The sequence below is a fragment of the Sus scrofa genome, chromosome 8, assembly GCF_054392235.1.
Source record: "Sus scrofa isolate SSC_HxYL_T2T_F1_AM1 chromosome 8, Sscrofa_HxYL_maternal_Yorkshire_Landrace_v2.0, whole genome shotgun sequence".
NCBI classification, from domain to species: domain Eukaryota; kingdom Metazoa; phylum Chordata; class Mammalia; order Artiodactyla; family Suidae; genus Sus; species Sus scrofa.
Window position 1 is genome coordinate 65,356,536 of NC_139390.1, and position 22,206 is coordinate 65,378,741.

Here is a 22,206-nt window from a genome sequence, read left to right on the forward strand (position 1 = left end):
TTTTTTTTTTTTTTGCTTTTTAGGGTTGCACCTGCAGCATATGGATGTTCCCAGGCTAGGGGTCACATTGGAGCTGTAGCTGCCAGCCTATGCCACAGCAACAGTAACAAGGGATCTGAGTGGCATCTTCGACCTACACTACAGCTCATGGCAAGACTGGATCCTTAACCCACTGAGTCACAATGGAAATTCCATGAATTTTTGATATTTGAAGAGGTTTTATGAAACTTGACACAATTTAGTATGCTAATGAATCAATAAGTAACACTAACATGTGCATCAAGGAAATAAAGCAATAAAAGTACTAAGTATTACAGAGAAAACCTGAGGCCTCAATTGGCCTCAGTATGTCACCTGTATCCCTGATACCAGATTTAGACTTAATCCCTCACCTAATTGCAGTTTGTACTTTCCTCAGAAACTTAATACTCATCAAGTAGCCTGGACTTTTCTGGACAGTACCAATGAAGTCATCTGTCACTCACCCCCTCCCTTTTGCCCAGAGGAAGAGGAGACAGTCTGCATGATAAAATCCACACCTTCCCTTTCTCTCAAAAAAAAGCTTTTATTTTCTTTTGCTAATAGTACTTCTGCCCCACACCCCACCTATAAAACCTTCCACTTTGTACAATCCTTCGGAACATCCTTCCAGTTGCTAGATAGGATGCTGTCAGATTTATGAATGGTTGAATAAAGCCAGTTAGATCTTCAAACTTACTTGGTTGAATTTTTTGTTTTTAACATAAAATTAGGATATTTCTGGAATCAAGCCTGTCACCATACAAATCTTACCAAACAAAACACTGTAGGGGAGGAAAAATAATTTTTCTCTACCCTTCTAGGTTCTTGGCGGAGACTCTCCTATAAAACAGATTAACGGGAGAAAAACAAACCGAAGTTTAATAACGGTATACATAGGGGATACCCAGGAAAAAGTAACTTGAATCCAAGCAGGGGGCTGCAGGGCCTTCCTGACTACAAAAGCCCTGTTCTGCACTTCTCGTTAGTAGAAAAAATAAAAGTTTAAGTCCCCTAGGCCTTTCCTGAGTTCCAAAGATCAGCCCCAAGTAGTTAACAGAGAAGTGAAGGAAGGCAGAAACAAAGGAAAAGCAATCCATCAAGGAAAGTAATGAGGACTCAAACAATAGGAGGCACACAACAATCTGATGCATACTTAGAGTTGTTTGCAGACACTAGGACTCCCGCTCAGGTGGAGGATGGTTAGGACACACTGACCACAAGCAGTTGACCCCAGACTGGTTGGAACCAGGTGGTTGATGACCAAGATTCAGACAAAACACCCTGTTACCTCACCACTAACCAATCAGAGAAAGGGCCACAAGCTGACCATGCACCCTGCAACCATTACCCTAATGTTGCTTTTTAAAAAAATCCTCCCTGAAAACCATTTGGAGTTTGGGTCTTTTGAACTCCAGCGGCTCATTCTCCTCACTTGGCATCCTGCTGTGAATACTGAAGCTTCCTTCACTACAACCCAGAGTGAAGTAGATTCCCTTTGTTGCATGGCAGGCAAAGGGACCCAAGGTTGATTTGGTAACACTCCTAAAATGGCCCAAGCTAACAGCATCTCCAGCTTAAGAAAAAAGAAGATTATGGGTATGCTGGGAGTAGGGGTGGAGGGAGTTAAGAAAGGTTTTTAGGCAAAGCACAGTGACCTAGGATAAGATTACTATGTGGCTTTAAATTTCTGCCTTCTCCACTAGTAAGAGTTTTCTACCTTTTCTGCCTGTAGAAAGGGAGCTGCCTTTAAAATTGGAGATTTTCCTTTTAAATATAAATGTCTTTTACCAAAGGGTAACTTCTACTGCAATTTCAGAGCTTCTCCTGAATCTGCTGTTTCTAAAAAATAATCAGATTAAAATAATCCTTATGACAAAAACATATTTGGAGGTGGTAAATTGTACTCCTCTTCAACATATACTTCATATTTTATCAGAATAAAACTGAACTTTTTTTTTTTTCTTTTTATGGCCACACTTATGGCACATGGAAGTTCCCTGCGTGGCCTAGGCTACAGCCACAGTAACACAAGATCCTAGTGACATCTACATCTGCGACCTTCATCACAGCTTGCAGCAACACCAAATCCTTAATCCACTGAGTGAGACCAGGGATTGACTGGACACTATACTGGTTCTCAACATGCTGAGCCACAAGGGGAACTCCCAACACTGAACTTCTTGATAGAGAAAACCATTGAGAAGAATTCTAAATGTGCAGAAGTAAATTCAAAAGTATATATGTAATAGAGAATTTAAAGCAAATATGGAAAATAAGATACAAAAACAATAGTCATTTTCCATGAAGGAGATGACCTTATACACATCAATCAAATAAATGTCTTATAAAAGTAGGAAGATACTAAGAGTTTTTAAAAATTCAGAGGATTGTCAAAAGTTTGGTTTTAAGAGTAATATATTGCCTATTTAACAAATGAATTAGTATTTGAGTCATTAGAATTCTACTAGTAAAATTCTGAACAGTTGACACAAGCATAATTACAGACTTTTAAAAGGATAAAATGATACAGACTGTGCTCTCATGAAGGTGTTTAGTATCTCCCCATTAAGGAAGATAAGAAACCCTAATTAGTATGTTTAAAGATACATTTTTTTTTTTTTTGTCTTTTTGTCCTTTCAGGGCCACACCCATGGCATATGGAGGTTCCCAGGGTAGGGGTCTAATCCAAGCTGTAGCTGCTGGCCTACACCACAGCCACAGCAATGCCGGATCCTTAACCCACTAAGAGAGGCCAGGAATTGAACTCAAAAATCTCATGGTTCCTAGTCGGATTTGTTTTGGCTGTGCCATGATGGGAACTCCTAAAGGTACATTTTTTGTTTGGATTTTTCCTCCTGGGACTACTACTCTTTGCATGTTACATGTCTTTTTATTTCCAAACATAGCACTAACCTTGGTCTTTGCACAGGACTGCTTAAAGAGTTGTCTTTAAGTATCAGAGTTCTATCAGTTTATTTTTATGAATGACTTTGTTTTCCATGATTATGCTCTTCAAATTGCCACTTACTTATTGGATAATGAAAATGGTCAGTTGACAATACAATTCTTCATTTTTTATATCCTGAGTATTTGGTGCCATTATTCTTTCTGCTGGATGCTTTCTGTTTGTGAGAGTATTATGCTCTGCTAATGTTTACAATAAGAAAAGACAGTGTTTTCTTGACAGGAAGCCCATTTTCTACTTAGAGAATAAACTGAGATGAATGTACCATTTTATTATCTGTGCATTGTATTACTTTATATGCAATAAATACTAGGAATTACACTTTTTAAATGTATGTAAAATGAACATACAGGGTTCTCAATGAATGCTTGTATTATTATTATTTTGTTGCAGTGTTGTCCTAGGAAAATGTTCGGTGATGTATCTATTTAGAGAATTAATCCCTCCAAAGAATTTGTACATTTCTGTTTTTAAAAAATGATGTAACTAATTCAGAGACCCCCCCTTCTTCTAACTCAGTTGTCGTCATGGTGCATGCAAACCCCTTCTCTAGTTTCTTTTCCCATTTCTGTCACCACCCCTCCAAAGCCAAGTACTTTAAATATTTGATATAAGCTTTTAATTTCTATCTACATTTGTAAAACAAGCAGTGACATTTTGCATGTCTGCATGTATACAGGGAATACAAAGGGTTGGCATTTTTCTCCCCTGTTCTTCCCATTGAACAATTTGAGTTCTCCATTGCTGTGTATCTGTTGAAGATTATAGTGATATTGCCTCAATCTCATGAATTCAGCACATTCCATTTAACCATTCCCCGGTAATGGATACTTAGTGATCTACAGAAACATTGAAAATAAATTGAAAAACAATGAAAATAAATATTTTCCTAAGCATTGATGCTCTTCTTTTATCAGAAATCTTTATTTGGATAAAACTCAGTTTATAAATTTCAATCTAAGTTCTGTTTTTTGGTAATAAGATTTTCCATGCCTCTAGGATACAAATATTTTTCTTATTTATTATTTTTATTCATTTTTCTAAATACTCCTTTATATATGGTACAAAGTCTAGGCCTGGGCTTATTGTTTCTCTCCATAGAAATTTAGTTTTCCAAGCTCCATCTGCTAAACAATCTGGCATTTCTCCCTGTGTAGCATCATACATTAAGTTCTCATACAGACACGGGATTGCGTCTCCAATTTTATTTTTTGCATTGATCTGAAGCCTATCAAGAAATGGACTAGTTTTATTTCTATAATTTTTAATATAGAACTATATTAAGGCAACTTCTTTCTGTGATATTCTTTTTCAAAATCTAATAGTTCTTTCTTATATTATTTAAATATAAGTGAGTATGGAATTCTTTTAAAAAATCAAGCTGATATTTTCTTATTGGTGGTTTTGAATTGCAAGGATATATTTGCAAAAATAATTACCATTACAGAAATTGGTCCCAGTAAGAAGTATTATATAATGATCAAGTTAATGCCAATATTTCATGTATTATACTATTATTTAACTTTTTTATTCATAAAGATATTTTCCATGCTTTTAAAGCTGATTATCATATACTTGTAACTTGCCTTAATAGTGAGAAAAAATTCAATTTCTATTTCAGAAGCGTTGACATAGGGAAATATAATTACTTTCTCTAAATTTAAATATAGCATGTGAAAGAGTTTATCAGGACTTACTGATCTTGGTTATAAGAGTTTTGGTTTCCTTGTTCTATTGTATATTGTTAAAGGAACAATTATATAATCCATATAAAATGACATCACCCCCCTTTTTTCTTATAATATTTACATATATGATGAATTTCTTTTCATATAACATTGGTCACAGCCTCCAACACTGCACTAAAATGGAGACAAAATAGTGATCATCATTACGGTGTATGTGTTCTTAAAGATAATACACCTAATGATTCTCCATCAGATATAAAAGCATTTTTATTCTACCTATTTTGTCTAAGCATAATTTTTATTTTTAGCCATTAACAAGGTTGAATTATGTAATTTTTAAAATCTTTTTAATTGTAAGACTTTTTAAATTAATACAAATTGCATTGCTAGATATTTTAACTTATAACTCTTTTTTCTTATGGCCACACTCATGACATATAGAAGTTCCCAGGCCAGGGACTTAATCCAATCAAGCTGCAGCTGTGACCTACATCACAGCTGCAGAAACACCAGATCCTTTAACCTACTGTGCCAGACCAGGGATTGAACCCATAACTCCACAGTGACCTAAGCCACTGCAGTCAGATTCTTAACCCACTGTGCCACAGCAGACACTCCAATTTATAATTCTTTTTATCTTTATAAGATGGGCAGCACTTGACTAGAAATCATTTTAAATAAACTACTGATTCAGATAATACTTCCTTCAGATATTAAAAATTTATGTTTCTACATAAGTTAGAGCTATAACATTTTTCTATGGTGACATTATTTATATCAAGAATATGTTAGCTTCGTGAGACTATTAAGACTTTTCCTCTTTTTATCTGATTTCCAGTATAACCTGTATAATATAGGAATGGTTGGTTCTTTTAAATAGTTGGTAAAAATAATTCATGAACTACTTAAGACATAGGGATTTTAGAATAAGAGATAAACAGTCTCTACTTGGTGTGAATACAAGTGGCTGTATTTGAAATATGTCTATCCATTCAATCAGTTTTCTTTTTATTTTCTTTATAGTCAGTGTTATATTTGAGAACAATTTATTATTATTTTACCGGTGCTGGTGAATGCTCTAAAGACATTACAAACAGTATGTTATTTAATTCTGACAATAGTATGTATCATTAATATCAGATAGGTTAATCAACATGCTCAAAGCCACACAGCTAGAAAAGAGCCACACAGTAAACCAGCTAATTTTTTTTTTTTTTTTCGTTTTAGGGCCACACCTTCAGCATATGGAAGGGAAGTTTCCGGTCGAGGGGTCAAATTGGAGCTGTAGCTGGTGGCCTATGCCACAGCAAGGTGGGATCTGAGCTGCATTTGTGACCTGCTCTGCAGCTCATGGCAATGCAGGATCCTTAACCCACTGATGAAGGCCAGCAATTGAACCCACATCGTCATGGGTAGTATATCGAGTTCTTATAAAGCTGAGCCATAGCAGGAACTCCTAACCAGCTAATTTGAATTCAGGCAGTCCACGGATTTCAATTGTAGCCATTACTCTAAAAGCTACCTCTTTAAAAATAAGATTTTAAAAGCCTGTGAAATGTTTATTCATTCAAAATCTTGACCTCAATATCTAATGTTATTTTTATTTATAGACGACCTGTCAGTCATCTTGTAGAGCTGACTCTTCTACATCTATTCTTTTCTTTACCTTCCGCCTCTAGAAATAAGTGAACTGCTTCTGCAGATGAAATAGTTTTACATAGCACTATCCTGGATGTCATATGGCTGTGAGGTTGTCTAGGACTTAGGATACAAGCAGTCAGATGCTCACCATATCCCATCAGCATGCTTAAAGCCTCTAACTGTGACTAGGCACACAGATTCCAGACTCCATCTGTCTCGTCAAATCCTGGATCCCCAGTTGGTTGAGTGGCCTTGAACTGTACATTTATCTTCCCTTCACTTCAGCTTTCTTATTTGCAAAGTGGGGGTAATAATATTACCTATCATATAAAGCTTATGTTAGAGTTAACACTGAAAGTACACACAAAGAACTTAGAACAGTAGTATATATTGCTTAAGAATTTCTCATTCCCCTTAAGACATACATCATTTGGGTACTACAGCAATAAATACTTAAATACTACAGCAATAAATACTTAAATCTTTTCACCTAATTGGGTGTCAGTATTTGGTAATAATGTGGTGTATATGTGCATATCTGTGTGTGTGTTCATATGAAACCTACAGCCCCATATCCAGCACCACCAGCTGCCCCAGCACCCAAAAACTCAATAGATAATTGTACAGCTGCGAGTGAGTGAAGACAACATATTTATAATTATGTGTATCCATACTCTCAGATACACATTGTTTTGCCTCCCTGAAAATTTAAGAGGAAAGATAGGAACTGTTAGGTTACTAAATCAGAGAATACAGCGAGTTATGAGTTGGAGAATTCAACTGACTTTACCTCATGTTTTTGGACAGAAACATACTGGAACAACGGTATGATAAAACAACAGAAATAGAACAAAACTTCCATTTAGTATTTCACTTCCTTCAAGTGTAAAATGGGTGCAGGTTTCTTATCATTTGAAGATAAGCCTCTAGAGGGCAGTTGAATTTAAAAGAAGCATTGGTTTGATTTGTTATAAAAGTGAATGTTCCGAACACGCTATTAAAAATTGGCAAAGCCAGGGCCTTGGATGTTTCTTGGCAAGCATGCAGTAGTCGTGGGAGATCTGCTTTACCCTAGTTGATCTCCTTTGTCCATTTCTCCTAGGGCTATGAAGTTCATGCCTCGGTCAGGTCAGGAAGCACTGGCTTGAGGCAAGAGCCTAAGGGCAGTCAGATGGTAATTTAAGCCTCTGCTCTGATCCTACCCTTTAAGTCTCTTCCACATAAAAACTGAAGTTCTCCACATTGGTATTCAATGCAATAAAACGTGCATGTCACAGATTTGGTTGTAGGGAGAATGGCTTATACAAAAGAACTGTTGGGAAGGAGATTTATAATAAACGTATTGTGAATCTTAAAATACATGAATTTTTAAAAATCAGATTTTTATTGACAAAAATATCTTTCAAAAATATTTTAGTTCAGGAGTTCCCATCATGGCTCAGTGAATCCGACTAGGAACCATGAGGTTGCAGGTTCATCCCTGGTCTCACTCAGTGGGTTAAGGATTTGACGTTGCTGTGAGCTGTGGTGTAGGTCACAGACACGGCTGGGATCCTGCATTGCTGTGGCTCTGGCGTAGGCCGACGGCTAGAGCTCCGATTCAACCCCTAGCCTGGGAACCTCCAGATGCAGTGGGTGTGGCCCACAATGACAAAAAGACAAAAAATTTTAGTTCAGAAATATGAGTTATATTCTTGGTGAAATTAGGAGCAATTTCACTGGTATGACATTCCTCCAATTTGGTTTGCAAACCATGTTTACTGTATGTGTCTATGACTTCCTTCTGAATTAACCATGTAAGTTTTACTGCTAATAATGCCATGCCTCCTGCCAAAATTCCTCCATAAGAAAGTTCACAGCCTAACTCACTTAGTCAGTCAATTATTGAGCAGCTACTATGTGCCAGACAAATGCTGACTGCTGAGATTCAATGTTTATGAGAATAAACATGTTCTCTAATAAGAACTAGGGGGAGAAGAGGATTTCAATCAAAATACTGAACGAAGAGGAATACATTTGTCACCAAAAAAATTACAAGGAAAGAAACATGGGACTCTTGAGAACATAAAATAGGTATTTCTCCTAATCTCAGAAGTCAAGTAAAACTTCTCTAAGAGATTTAATGAATTCTTACATTAAAAAGGAAAATATCTAGTCATATTTTTAATCATCTAATACTGATTGTGTGTTCTATGATAAATGTATAGAAATTTTATTTCTATAAGCACTTATCATTATTGATTATTTATTAGTATCCTACTTTCATTCAACTAAAAACATATTCAGTACAGTCAAGCTTACTCTCTCTCTCCATATATATATGTATACGTACATATGCACATATAGGTAAAACTAATGTTTAAAACTAATATAAATCTTACTTCTGCTTGTTGTGAATGTTCTGCATGAATTAAAAGAGCAATATTAGAGACTTATGTATGTTTGAAAATACTCAGGGTCACATTTAATAAATAAGTTTGGTAAATTAAAAGACTTTGTAGAAATATACAAGGTTTCTTTGCTAATCAATATCAACCGAAAGTGCAAAATCCATTTTGGTTTCTCCCAATGTGCAAAATAGAAACAAGCCATGGTATCTAATTGCTATAAAGGCTAGAGCATAGTATGGAAGACAAATGGATAAATAAATAAGGAGACATACATTTCTAAGATAATCCAAGATATTTAACTTGCTTTTCAAAGAACATATAATTTTCTTGATCATGTATATTTTTTCATATAACATACATACTATATTCAAAAGAAACATTTAGGATCAGTTTTCAAAATTAATTTTTTTTACTGGTTCTATGAATCTTGCAAACTAAAATGCTTGTAATATATATTATTTTGATGATAAAAATATTTATTTTGGTTAGCTGTATAGTTTTTAAAAGCATCTCTCAAAAATATGTTGAAAGATGAGACCATAAGGCATTATTATTATTCAAATGATACATTACTAAATCCAAAAAACTCTTACAGATAAATGTGTTTTTTCTTACTCTGTTTTTAGATCACATCCATAGTTGCATGCTCCAAATTTGCCTTTAATTCATTTTACACATATTTTAGCAATGTTTAAATCAGTTATCATTTTTAACTTTCTAAAGATTAAAGATCTGTATCTTTAGAAAAAAATATATTGGGTGGAGTTCCTGCTATGGCTCAGTGGTAATGAACCCAACTAGTATCTATGAGGTTGCTGGTCCCATCTCTGGCCCTCATTAGTTGGTTAAGGATCTGGCATTGCCATGAGCTGAGGCGAAGGTCACAAATGCGGCTCAGGTCTCACATTACTATGGCTGTGGTGCAGGCCTGGCAGCTGCAGCTCCAATTTGACACTTAGCCTGGGAACTTACATAATCTGTGGGTTTGGCGCTAATAAATAAGTAAATAAATAAACAAATAAATAAATAACATATTGGCTTTCTGTACCTTCAAATTTTTATAAGATAATAATAATACTAACATTTATGGTGCACCCATAAAACTTTATGCACGTATTTAAATTCTTTATGGGAAGTAGCTCATTTATATTCAAACTAACAATATGAGATGGATATTATTTTTATCCTAAATTTGTAATAGACAAATTGAAGAACAGGAGGTGTAATTAGTTGAGTTAAGGCCACATAACTTTTAATGGTGGAGTAAGGGTTTGTGCTCGCAGACCTATACCTAGAACTTGCACTTTTACTTAGGCTGTCTCTATATTTGTCTTAATTAAATTAAATCACAATGATTATATTTCAATAATTAAACTGGAATATTATATTTCAATATCTTTTATAAGGAGCAAGTACATGAAAGTGTTTAGTGGCAAACACGAAGTCTATATCATTAAGAAAATAGGTAGTAATAATAAAGCTTATATATATTGATGTATTTATCAGACCATAATTGGCAATTCAATATCAGTCAAAAGTTCTGACCCCCTTGCTGTACAGTGGGAAAATTAAAAAAAAAAAAAGTTTTATTATCATAATAGATCTAAGTTCATCATGCATCTTCAAAGCATGCAGAGTATTACTGGAACCACCTAAAAGATTAAAAATATTTTAACAGATAAAATTATTTCTATTTTATGCTTTAATTTTAAATTTATACCCAAGTAAACTGATTTGACTGCTAGATGAAATAAGTTCAACCATCTGTCAAAGACAAGAAAAGTCCAAACTGTCTCTTTCTGTAACATGGCTAAAGTAATTTAGTGATTAGCAAACACACCATCATAGAGCTAAAGCCGAAGTAATTTCTTGTCACTTCATTTAGTTGGTCTAGCAAGAATGGTATTACTAAAGAATATATTAGTTAAAACAAAGCTTTGAGTTAAACGGTTGAAAAAGATACTCATATGATTCAGAAATAGGTACCACACACAAGCTTTATAAATAAAGGAGGCATAAAACATGGACACAGAATAATACTGGTTAGAAAGCAAAAGTAAAGTAAAAAATATGAACAATAGTGCTATATATCAATCCATGGTCAATTTAAGAATTTTCTTTAAAACCAAGATACTGGTGAACTACTTATAATTATTTATTTATTTATTTATTTATTTAGTCTTTTGTCTTTTTAGGGCCGTACCCATAGCATATGGAGGTTCCCAGGCTAGAGGTCCGTATGGAGGTCCAATGCTGGATCTGAACCACATCTGCAACCTACACCACAGCTCATGGCAAAACCAAATCCTTAAACTACCAAGCAGGGATTGAACCCCATCCTCATCGATACTAGTGGGGTTCAGTAACTGCTGAGCCATGATGGGAACTCCGTAATTTTTTAATTATTTTTTTTCTTTTTACAGCTGCACCTGTGACATATGAAAGTTCCTGGGCCAGGTTTCGAATCATAGCTGCAGCCTCAGCCTATGCCACAGCCATGGCAACACTGGACCCACACCACAGCTTGCACCAACACTGGAACCTTAACCCACTGAGCTAGGCCAAAGATCAAACCTGCATCCTCAATGTCAGATCCTTAGTCCACTGAGCCACAATGGGAACTCCTTTTCATTTTATATTTAATCGTGGTTAGTTTTAAATTTTACTTTATGTCAAATGTCAAGAAGATTATATATTTATCAATAAAATGAAATCAATAGCTTAAAATATTTCAGTATATCACTAAGTAATTTTTGATCATGTTAGCCATCAGGGCACTATTAAAGGGTATGTGGTGGATAATAGGATCTATGACACATCACCCCTACTCTTAATAAGTTTTCTCAAGATTTACCTGAAATGTCTTCTCCTCCTCTTCCTGGCACCCTACTTTGCAAGGTGAAATTTCATAAATATTTTAAAGCTTCAAATGTCATATTGTCATTTTAGTCATAAGCCTCTCTCTGACACACTTTAGAATCAAATTTTTTATTCTCCTTGTGCACTTGTGAGAAATAGATCCTGGTGTGAGAAAGAGACTTCAATGTGCCCTCAATTAATCCCACTCCCACGTCCTAGTGATTATACTTTTGAGTAACCTCCTCTCTAGAGTGTTGGAAGGACCTGGGACTTGCTTTGACTAATTAGATAGGGCAAAGATGATATAGTGTCTCTTTTTTGATTACATAATGTCATTTAAGACAAAGTTGCACTAAAGGGTTTTCTTGGGGTGATGAAGTAAACAACTAGGTTAAAAAAACTTTTGTATGGTAAGAAATAGAAAAAACCCATGCTCCTCAGTCATGCAGCTGAAAGAAAATGAATTCTGTTAACAACCTAAGTGGATTAGAAGTGGATTCTTTCCCAGTAGAATGTCCAGACAGCTGTCCAAAACCTTGGGTGCAGCCTTATGGAATCCTGAGCAGAGGACTCATGCAAGCCACTCCTGGAGTCAAGACCATAGGAAGTCCAAGGCAATAAATATAATTGGCTAAACCACTATGTTCCTGGTTATCTGTTATATTGATATACAGCAATATAACACGAATACACTAACCATATCACTTTCTTTTGCCCCTTAAGTATTTGTCTAATTACCTATCTTAACACCAGGATGTCAGGTCCTATAGGACATATAGTTCTGTTTGTCATTTCTCTCTCGATTTAAAAGATGACTCCAAAATGTGTGGCACATTTACTTATGTCAAATCTGCCTTATGAGACACACATACACACACACACACACACACAAGCTGACTATTTCTTATAAGATGGTATTTCATGTATGTTAATTGCATGAATGAATAAATAAAAAGTGAATGGGTTATTTATTATATCCACTTTAATGATTAGGAAATAGAAGCCTGAGAATGTTATATGGCTTGTAAAGGGCAAAGCCAAGATATGAACTGGAGCATCTGGCTATAAATCCTATATTTCTTCTAGTACAAAATAAAATATACAACACTATGTATTTCCATCACATGATTATTGTGTTGTAGATTAAATGAAGTAGAACAGATAAAGTGATTAAAGGACTGCCTAATATACAGTAGGATCTTAACAGCTCCCTAATAACTCTTATTATGTCTAAGCTCCCAGAAAGCTGAAAACTCAAGACTTGCACTCAGTTGTAGCAACCATGTTATCCTACCTCGAGTAATTTCACTTCTTCCTTCTTTTAAATTGTGTTTGTGTCACTTCCAGAGACGTATTTCAATAATCCTGTTTATAAATTTTTTAATAACACAAATATCTTAGTTGTTTGGGAAAAAAGTCAGGGTTAAAATATTTAAGTAAATATGAAACTGTACTCAATACTGCATATTTTGGAGACTATTTTATGTATCAGACACTTAGAAAATCAAAATTTTTCTAACTGATGCAAGTCCATATAACAGTTCATTAAATTCTAACATCTACATGAAAAACAATAGGAACACTGGTTTTCTGCTTCCTCAAATGTTTCCATTAGGCAGAAATCGAATCTTCTTTCTCTTGTCAGGCTTATTTCAAAATTCGTTATCACTTCTGACAGGTTCGACTCACTCAGAGTGGCATGTCTACAAAGGCAGGAGACAAATGGCAGGCTGCGAATGTGCCTTTTTATTGTTGTTGTTAAAAGCACACAATATCTGAGATTTAATCTTTTAATATGATGTGAGAGAATCTTATTGAGTTACACAATGAATTTAAAAATTTACATATAATCCTTGTTTCTTTGCATCTGTACATAAATTCTTCTGGATACTTGTTTTCATGTAGTATTTACAGGTGGGATAGCTGCTAAACCCCATTTCCTACTCAATTCTTCGCTTCTGAGAAAGATTAAAATACCTGATAATTAGTCTTATTTCTGAGTCATGTTAGAAATTACAGCAATCAAAAATACTACATAGTGCCTATGTCAAACATTTGTGTGTTCTTCATCAAGAAAGATAATTCCTGGGCCATCTTGGCCACATAAGTAACTACTGACATTTATTTATTTGCCTGAAGTGAAGTCCCTGAGTATGTGTTGCTTTTTTTAAGCCAGATGGTCTACCAGTTATATTAGTTAATTATTGCTGCATAACAAACTACCACAAAACTTTAAAAAAATATTCATTATTGTAATAGATCAGTTCGGCCTATCTGATAATAGGATTCAGGCTTGGCTGTCTGCAGCTGTGCTTACTTCTGGATCTGCTCTGAGCTGAGGGTCAGTGGAGTCCGCGACTCTTGGATAGTCAAATTCAAGTTGTAATTGGCTATCTGGCTCTTAGATGGAGAAGGGTGGCCTGGGCTTATTCACACAGCAGTAGTGGCATCCACAAGAACAAGTAGAAGAGCACAAGCTTTCTGAGGTCTAATCTCGGAACTGGCACGCCATTACTTTCTTCATGTTTTATTAAACAAAGCAAATCATAAGGCCATCCAGTACTGAAGAGGTTTGTAAACACATGCTAATCTCTGATGAACCTACTGAAAGAATAGCATTGCATGGATGTGGAGATAGTAGTGAGTAGAGATTTGTAGTAATTTTTGCAGCTAGTGTACCACAATGGTTTTCTGAGAATTTCAGTGAATGGCCTAGCTTTACTTTTTGTTTTAATTATTAGGCTAGCTCAATCCTGTGCCAAAATGAACTTAACATCTTGCCCTTATACACAGACTTATATTGGAGGAGGACAGAAAACGCTAGTCCACAATCTATTCCAGATGTCCGCTACTCCGCTCCTGCTGCTGGCTCTTGTTGCTCAAGTGCTCATATTTGATCGGCTCCATTTCCCACTTCCCTGGGTATCCAGAGGCCACACAGTCATTGCTCATTACATAGGCTATAAGAGCATGAACTTTGTATTTAGAGAGACCTGGATGTGAAACCCGGCCACTGTCCCACTGAGTAGCCCTACACAGATAATTTATCCTCTCAGTGTCTGTTTCCTTCTCTTGAAAAAATGAGTTTAATGGTCCATATCTCATAGCGCTATTGCGAGGCTCTTTAGAGATTGTAAATTGCCCAAGAGAGTGCCATTATACAGTAGGTGCTTAATATTTATCGATGCACTCTACCCCATAGCTTTCTTGAAATGAATTTTTTTTCATTGTAGGATAACTCGTCTTAAAATGAAAACCCAGAACTGGTCACAAAGGGCTAAGTTTACAGTGATTAAAAGTGGAAATATTTAGGCTGTAAAGAGTAAACTTAAGTTTACATATATAGTCTAAGGTTTATGATTTTTTTCGAGGATATTTTCTTGTTTTTCCCCCATCATATATATCCCAAGAGTGTTTATTCCAAAGAGGAAAAATGAGAATAAAGACAAAAATGCTGAACTGGGTAGTATGCATTCTTTGTGGATAAAAGAACATTAATAACTCAATCATAATCAATGTACACTGGAATGACATTATTAATCTTTGATATATTTGGAGGTCACCTTTAATAAGGAGATATTGAAGTTATTAATACAAATGAAAAGAAAAGACATAAAAAAGTGGCATTGATTCATAGAACAGCTGAATATATTACTTGGCACAAGGTAATTATTTAAATGGTCTCCACTTAAACTGATGAGGTTAGAACCTCCTCATTTCCACAGGTATATCTCCTTAGGCAGGCTTTCCAGAACCTAGTAAGGGAGTGAAGAATTTACACTCCTTTCAGCAGAAATAATCCAGGTGAAGCATTCAATCTCAATAATTAGATTTAAAGTCTAGTTTCATTCCATGTGGGGGTGAGAAAAAGCAGACTGTTTTAAAGTCACAGAGAAATGCTTGTAAGAAACTTTTCAAATATGTCTTCTTTCATCTAAATAAACAGCCCCACATCCTGACCCCTCTAAAGAGACCCTAAGGGAATGTGACTGGGAAACATGGGATTCAGACCAGTCGTATGGCCCCAGGGCAGCTCCCTGCAGCCTCACGTGGTGGTCCATCAGCCCACGTGTGTTCACCTCCTGTCAGAACTACTCTTGACAACACACTGCCTCCTGAACCAGGCTGCGGCTGTCCTCCAGGAACTCACTGACTCCACGTCCTGGCCATATTCCGACGGTTTCCCAAGACAGGCTTCTGTTCCCACAGGCAGTCTTCTGGCTGAGGTAACTCTCCCTCTTCTGACTCCCCACTGTCTGCTGACTCTGCTCTGAGGCCCTGACAGCTGGCTTCCTTTCCGACACTCTCCTTGCCTGGATCTCTACTATCATTTGGGGACTGGTTCCATAAATTCTTGTAAAGCTTGTTCCCTGTGGCCTTGTCATTTGTTTTGTCACTGATATAAGTGCTGCATCTTGACTTCTCATCTAACTCTGCCTCGGCCATGGCCTTCTGGGAAATGCCTGAGGTCAAGGCCGCTTGGGTCTTTCATCACTGCTTTGCCTGGACTCTTCCTGTCTCTCTAGCTGTTTTCGCCCTGTGATCACCACTCTCGCCTATGCCTGTTATGACAAATTACATTCAATTCCTTGTGGATCAAAAGGGGGTTGTTAATTATGTAATGTACACATATTGTTTTCAGATTCTCAGGCATGGTAGTCTGGTTTGTATATCCAAAGATAAAGCATTTACTTTATAAAATAAATAAATCACTTTAACTTCAGCACTCCAGAGTTCCCATTGTGGCTCAATGAGGTTAAAGACCCAACATAGTCTCCATGAGGATGCAGGTTCTATCCCTGGCCTGGCTCATTGGGTTATGGATCTGGTGTTGCCTCAAACTGTGGTTTAGGTAACACACATAGGGCTTGGATCTGGTGTTGCTGTGGCTGTGGTGTAGGCTGGCAGCTGCAGTTTCTACTCAACCCCTGGGCCCGGAACTTCCGTATACTACAGGTGTGGCAATTACACAAAAAAAGATGATTTCAGCACTCTATTTACATAACGAGGTCTAATATTGTGCTGTAAGTGAGAGAGTAAGTTCCTTGGTGGGGTCTTTAAGGATCATTCCAAAATGACAGTGGAACTTACACTAGGAGAGGCATTTGATATTAAAGGATTTATCACCTTCCCAGGTCCTGGAGAGGAAAGCATGGCATGCCCAGAGGGCCACACACAGTCACCAAAAGCTCAAAATTTGGTCATGCCAGGAAGGGAAGGAGCAGAGCAGGGACTCATGAGCAAGTGTCAGGGAAGGGTGCCTGCAGCATGAAAGAAGTGTTCGCATTGGATCATCTGAATGAAAGTGGGTCAACATGGAAAGGAGAAGAATGAAATGGAGAAACTGCCATGAGAATTATGGATTGAACATACATATTGGAGATGGATACTCAGAGATAGGCAATAACTAAGCAAAAGTTCAAAAAAGCAAGGTGAGTGTCCCCACTCGGAGCCACTGAGACAACAAACGATACCTTGACACTACAAATTAAAGCTTTCTCTCTTCTCTCTCCCCTGGTAATTGTCATAACTGTATTTTGAAAAGCAATTCATTCTTTATTTTAGAATATATTATAAACAAAATATACTACAAATTTAAAGATATACATTGAAGACAGGAAACATTCTAAGCAAAAATCCTATTTTCTATATGGAAAATAGCATTGATAACATTTTTCTATTTGCAAATGTCTCCATAAAATAATGAAGTCACTACTATCTTGTATGCTGGCATTAAACAAGTCATTTTAAAATATTTATGCCCATAAAAAAGACTCTTCCAGTACTGCTCTCTCTCACGTTAAAGGCAAATCTGCTCCCTAAAAGACCTGAGCACTTTTTGGAGATTTGGCTGCGTTATAATATCAATAGGAGACTGGCAGTGACCATTTCACTTCTCTAAGCAGATCAAGATGCTACATGAGTCTCCTGCTGTGTCTCATGTATGATTTTTTTCTCAATGGCTTTTTATTTGCTATTCTCCACACTTGGGGACAATTGCCCAAAATCATCCCATAGTTTGCTTCTTTGCTTTTATTCACTGAGTTTGTTTTTTTTCGTGTCTCTTCAGAGAAGCTTTCGTTGCTTACTTTATGGGTAGTAGACCCTTTCACCCTCTATCTCATATGTTAGTTTTTCAAGGATTTGCCACTGCTACACATTACTGTACAAAGACAGATACACACACACATATGTGTGCATGATGCGTGTATGGAGGTACTGCCTGTACCCTACAGTAGATTTGTTAGCTCCAGTGCGGTGGAAAGTCTTACATGGATGAAAAGACCCCACACAAGTTTCTCAGTACACCACACACACATACACACACGCACTACAAAAGCATAGAAAAATGCTTTTTGAGGGTTGAGTCCTTGATACTTTACAAGAGCAGCAGCCATGCTTGTGGTCAATTTCCTAAATAGGTCATTAGGATTACCAGCCAAAACCTCCCTGCACAGGAAGCTAGGTACAGATGTCATCCTTGTCAATAAGTCAGAGCTATGCTAAGTCCTTAAATGACTTCTCAGGCCAATTAGGATGGTTTTCTACGAAAAAGAGATTACCAATGAGTAGAGAGTAGTTAATATTTTATAGTTAGAGAACTTAACACTATCATCAATTTTAAATTATTAATTTAAAAAAGTCACAAAGAAGAAGTCAAATAGTGAAGGACATAACTAAGTTTTACTGAGAGCATTTCCTACAGAAAATTGTACACCCACCATTACATCTAATTTTTTTAATGTCTTACAATTTTATTTGTCAGTTACACTCCAATAAAGCTGGAAAAAAAAAAATGAATTCCTAACTTGCCAGGCCTGCAAGGACTGTGCTGATCTGGCACTTTCCATGTCCCCTCCTCCCCCTGCTGGCTCTATTTTGGCTACACTGGCCTTTTTTTTACACCTCTCTACTAGGAGCTGTGCACTTGCTTTTCCCTCTGCCTGAGCATGTTGCTCCCAGGTCTTCATGTATCTGCCTCATTCTCATCACTTACATCTTCTGTTCATTGTTTTCTCATCAGAAACTTTTCTATGGCTCAGTCCTTACTGTTACTCATTCACTTTACCACCTCCTGCCAATCAACTCCGGGTTCGTTATTGAGTTGTTTTCTTCATGAGGCTTATCACAATTTGAAATTCTTTTTTTTTTTTTTTTTAATGGACATTTTCCTTCTTTCCTTAAGGAATTTGAGTTCCAGAGGGGCAAGGACTTTTAAATTCATATTTACTGCTGTTTCCCCAAAGCCTAGAACAGTGCACAGCACATAGTGGGGGCTGAGAATTTGGCTGAATGAATGAATGAATGAACAGAACACAAATCAGATGAACTTTAGTAACTCTCATCATTGCTTAAGTATATCTGCACTTTGTGACACAATATTTATGTTCCTTATTTTTTCTAGGGCAATCCTGATAGCAAATTTAAAAAAAATTAAAAATATACTTGGCTTCACTGAACATTTGTCCCAAGTACTAATTTAGAAAATTATAGGTGTTAATATAAGAAATGCTAACAATGAGGCACAATTTAATAGAAGGCATTTTTAGAAGGTATTTTCAGATTTTTTAAATTGCTTTTAGTTCACTGAGTAAAATAGAATCAAAGTAAGCATTCTACCCTAAATTCTATCTATTTAAAAAATCACAATGGAAGATAATCATTCATTTCGCTGTGTAGTAGAAACTGGCACAACATTCTAAATCAACCATAATTTTAAAAAAAGGGAAAAATTTTTTTTAAATCATTAAATTTTATAGCTCAACTTCTAGAACAAATATATATTTATATATATTATTCCTCTCATTTTTGTATAGGAATAATATATATTATTTCTCTCACATTAATGTATATTAATATATATCACTCCTTTGATATTTGTATGAATAAGTGGAACCGTGACATACAGAAAACATTTACATCAGTCCTATACTTTAGGATTCATATGTGTCAGTATTTCCTGAATCTCCTGTACACACCCATGGAATATGAATTCAATTATGAGCTTCTGTGTTCTTCACATTGACACTGAATTAGGATAATGGATCTCCTTTGTTCTAGGTTCACTGCATGTGTTATTTTAATTGTAGGTTTAATAGTTTATTATCAGGGTGGAATGATATAAATCTGAGATCTATATGTAAAGCATTGCAGGTAGAGACATCTATGATATTGAGAAGCTGTGGAAGTAACTGTAGTTTTTGATTGTAGGTGGTTTGAATCATTTGTGGAATCAGAAGGTGACCTTTATCTCTCTTCTGCCAATGAACTCAAAATTTTGATTCCTTACAAACTTGTGGTTGAGCTAAAAAAAATGGAGAGTTTCATCATAGCTTGTAGGTTTTGAATAGATTTCTCTATCAAAGTGATAGGAATCTTTGTGAAATGATCTTCCTCTTACTACCTGAGAACAGGGTATAACAATGTGTATCTTGTGAAACAGTATTTTCATTGGGATGAAATATTTGGTTTGTTGTGGGAAAACATTGTCTTTGGTCAGATAAAGATGGATAATCAGTTTAAATACAATTAAATAAGCTTTTTCATTGTGGGGCTTTTCAGAACTATAATTATGTTAGTGTTAATCATGACTATGCCACAAAATCCTATTTCATAAAGCTCTGTTTGCAATTAGTGTTTTAAAGAATACAGTTTGCAAAACCCTTACTTAATATAACAGGAGAATAATGCTTTCCCTCCAAATAGAAGTTGAGGTTCTAAAATAATGGTTAGTCAAAACCTTTTAGGAAAGCAAAATGGTACAAAGATAAATGGACAAATGATGGGATTACAGAGATTTACATTCCTCATGGGCCTGAAAGCAAAGAAAATATATATGTTCTTAGATGTGGTTCAGTACAGTGACTGCCAAAGGAGCACAAATCTAGATGTGCAGAGAGGAAGGCAAGACACAGAGTTATGAGAAGGTAAGTCATGTATGCATGTCTTCATTTAACTACTAAGCAAATATTTATTTAGCACCTGATATGTGTAAGTGCTGCTTTAGGTGCTATAAATACAGGGGAGTATGACAGACAGGGCCTCTGACACTTAAATTCACTTAAAACAAATCTAAATAAAAATCAGGAGTGACCAAGTAGTTATTTTTTTAATATTTCTAGGAATAAATAATTCTTCAAGTGATTCTTGCTTTATTCATTATTTGTCATGTTCTTTTAGTTACCAGCATGATACCCTCTCAAGAATGCAGATGTTGGAGTTTCTATTTTTTAGAATAGCCATTAGAGGAGAAATAGATATCTTACTTCCTATTCTTTAGCACCCTGTCAGCCTCGAGGCAGGGGTCAGAGACTCAAGTACAAAAGAAGAAAGTGGAAACTGGTGGTAAAAAAAAAAAAAAAAAAAAGGAAAAGCAAAATGAGGATGAGGAGAATATCTGGAGTTTATATATATATATATATATTTTTTTTCTTTCTTCCTTTCTTCCTTTCTTTCTTTAAATGAGATAAAGCTAAAAATGAGGTGGATCCGGAACAGACCCTGGAGAGGATCACTGAGAGCAAGAACCTAGCCCACCTCTAGGGCACACATTCCAACTGCAACAATTTCTAGGACTCAAGTATATTAGTGACCGTTTTTCAGGGTGGAAATAAATCCTTCTGTTCATCAGTAGATTAACCATATAGAATCCTGGAAAATGATCAGAAATGTAATTCTAGAACTTCGGAATTAAAATGATGATTATATCATCAGTAACTCTTTGCTTGGTTTTGAATGATTTTCAATCACTTGGTAGCTTATAAATTAGACTTTTTACAGTGTCTAGCCTTTACAATATGAGCTGACAGTACAAGAAAAAATACTTGAAAATTATGCATTTTTGTTTAATGTACCAAATGTCATCATGTGCAAAACATATGCCTGTAATCAGTTCAATAAGAAGGTAGTAAGTAGCTTTTGAGGAGGTTGAACCATAATACTTTCTGCTTTCTCAAAATACAGTTGCAAGGTGTACCTGCATGTAAGAATCATAAAGAAGCGGAGTTCCCGTCGTGGCGCAGCGGTTGATGGTTCCGACTAGGAACCATGAGGTTGCGGGTTCAATCCCTGGCCTTGCTCAGTGGGTTAACGATCCGGCATTGCCCTGAGCTGCGGTGTGGGTTGCAGACGCGGCTCGGATCCCGTGTTGCTGTGGCTCCGGTGTAGGCCGGTGGCTACAGCTCCGATTCGACCCTTAGCCTGGGAACCTCCATATGCCGCGGGAGCGGTTCAAGAAATGGCAAAAAGACAAAAAAAAAAAAAAAAAAAAGAATCATTAAGAAGGCAAAATTGCCATTTAAAGCCACTCACTCAAAGCACAAATATCCTTGCAAACATGGGAAGAAATCAGAACTTTAGAATTCACTTACTGTGTTGTCATGTAAGACTTTGATTTAAAAAGAAAATATTGTGGAAGACATGATTCTTGTACACAATATTCCAGGAGCCTGGAAATGCTTAAGAACATTTAAATTTTTTGCAAAGGCTGTGGCCTATGGGGTGCCAGGGATTCAAAAAGTGTGATGTCCCATGTACTAGTAAATACACAGAACTTAACATTATGAAGCTCCACCCAGGATGAGAAAAGACAGTATGGTTTAAACATGCTTCCCCTTTCCTGTTGTTTATAATTCAACTATTT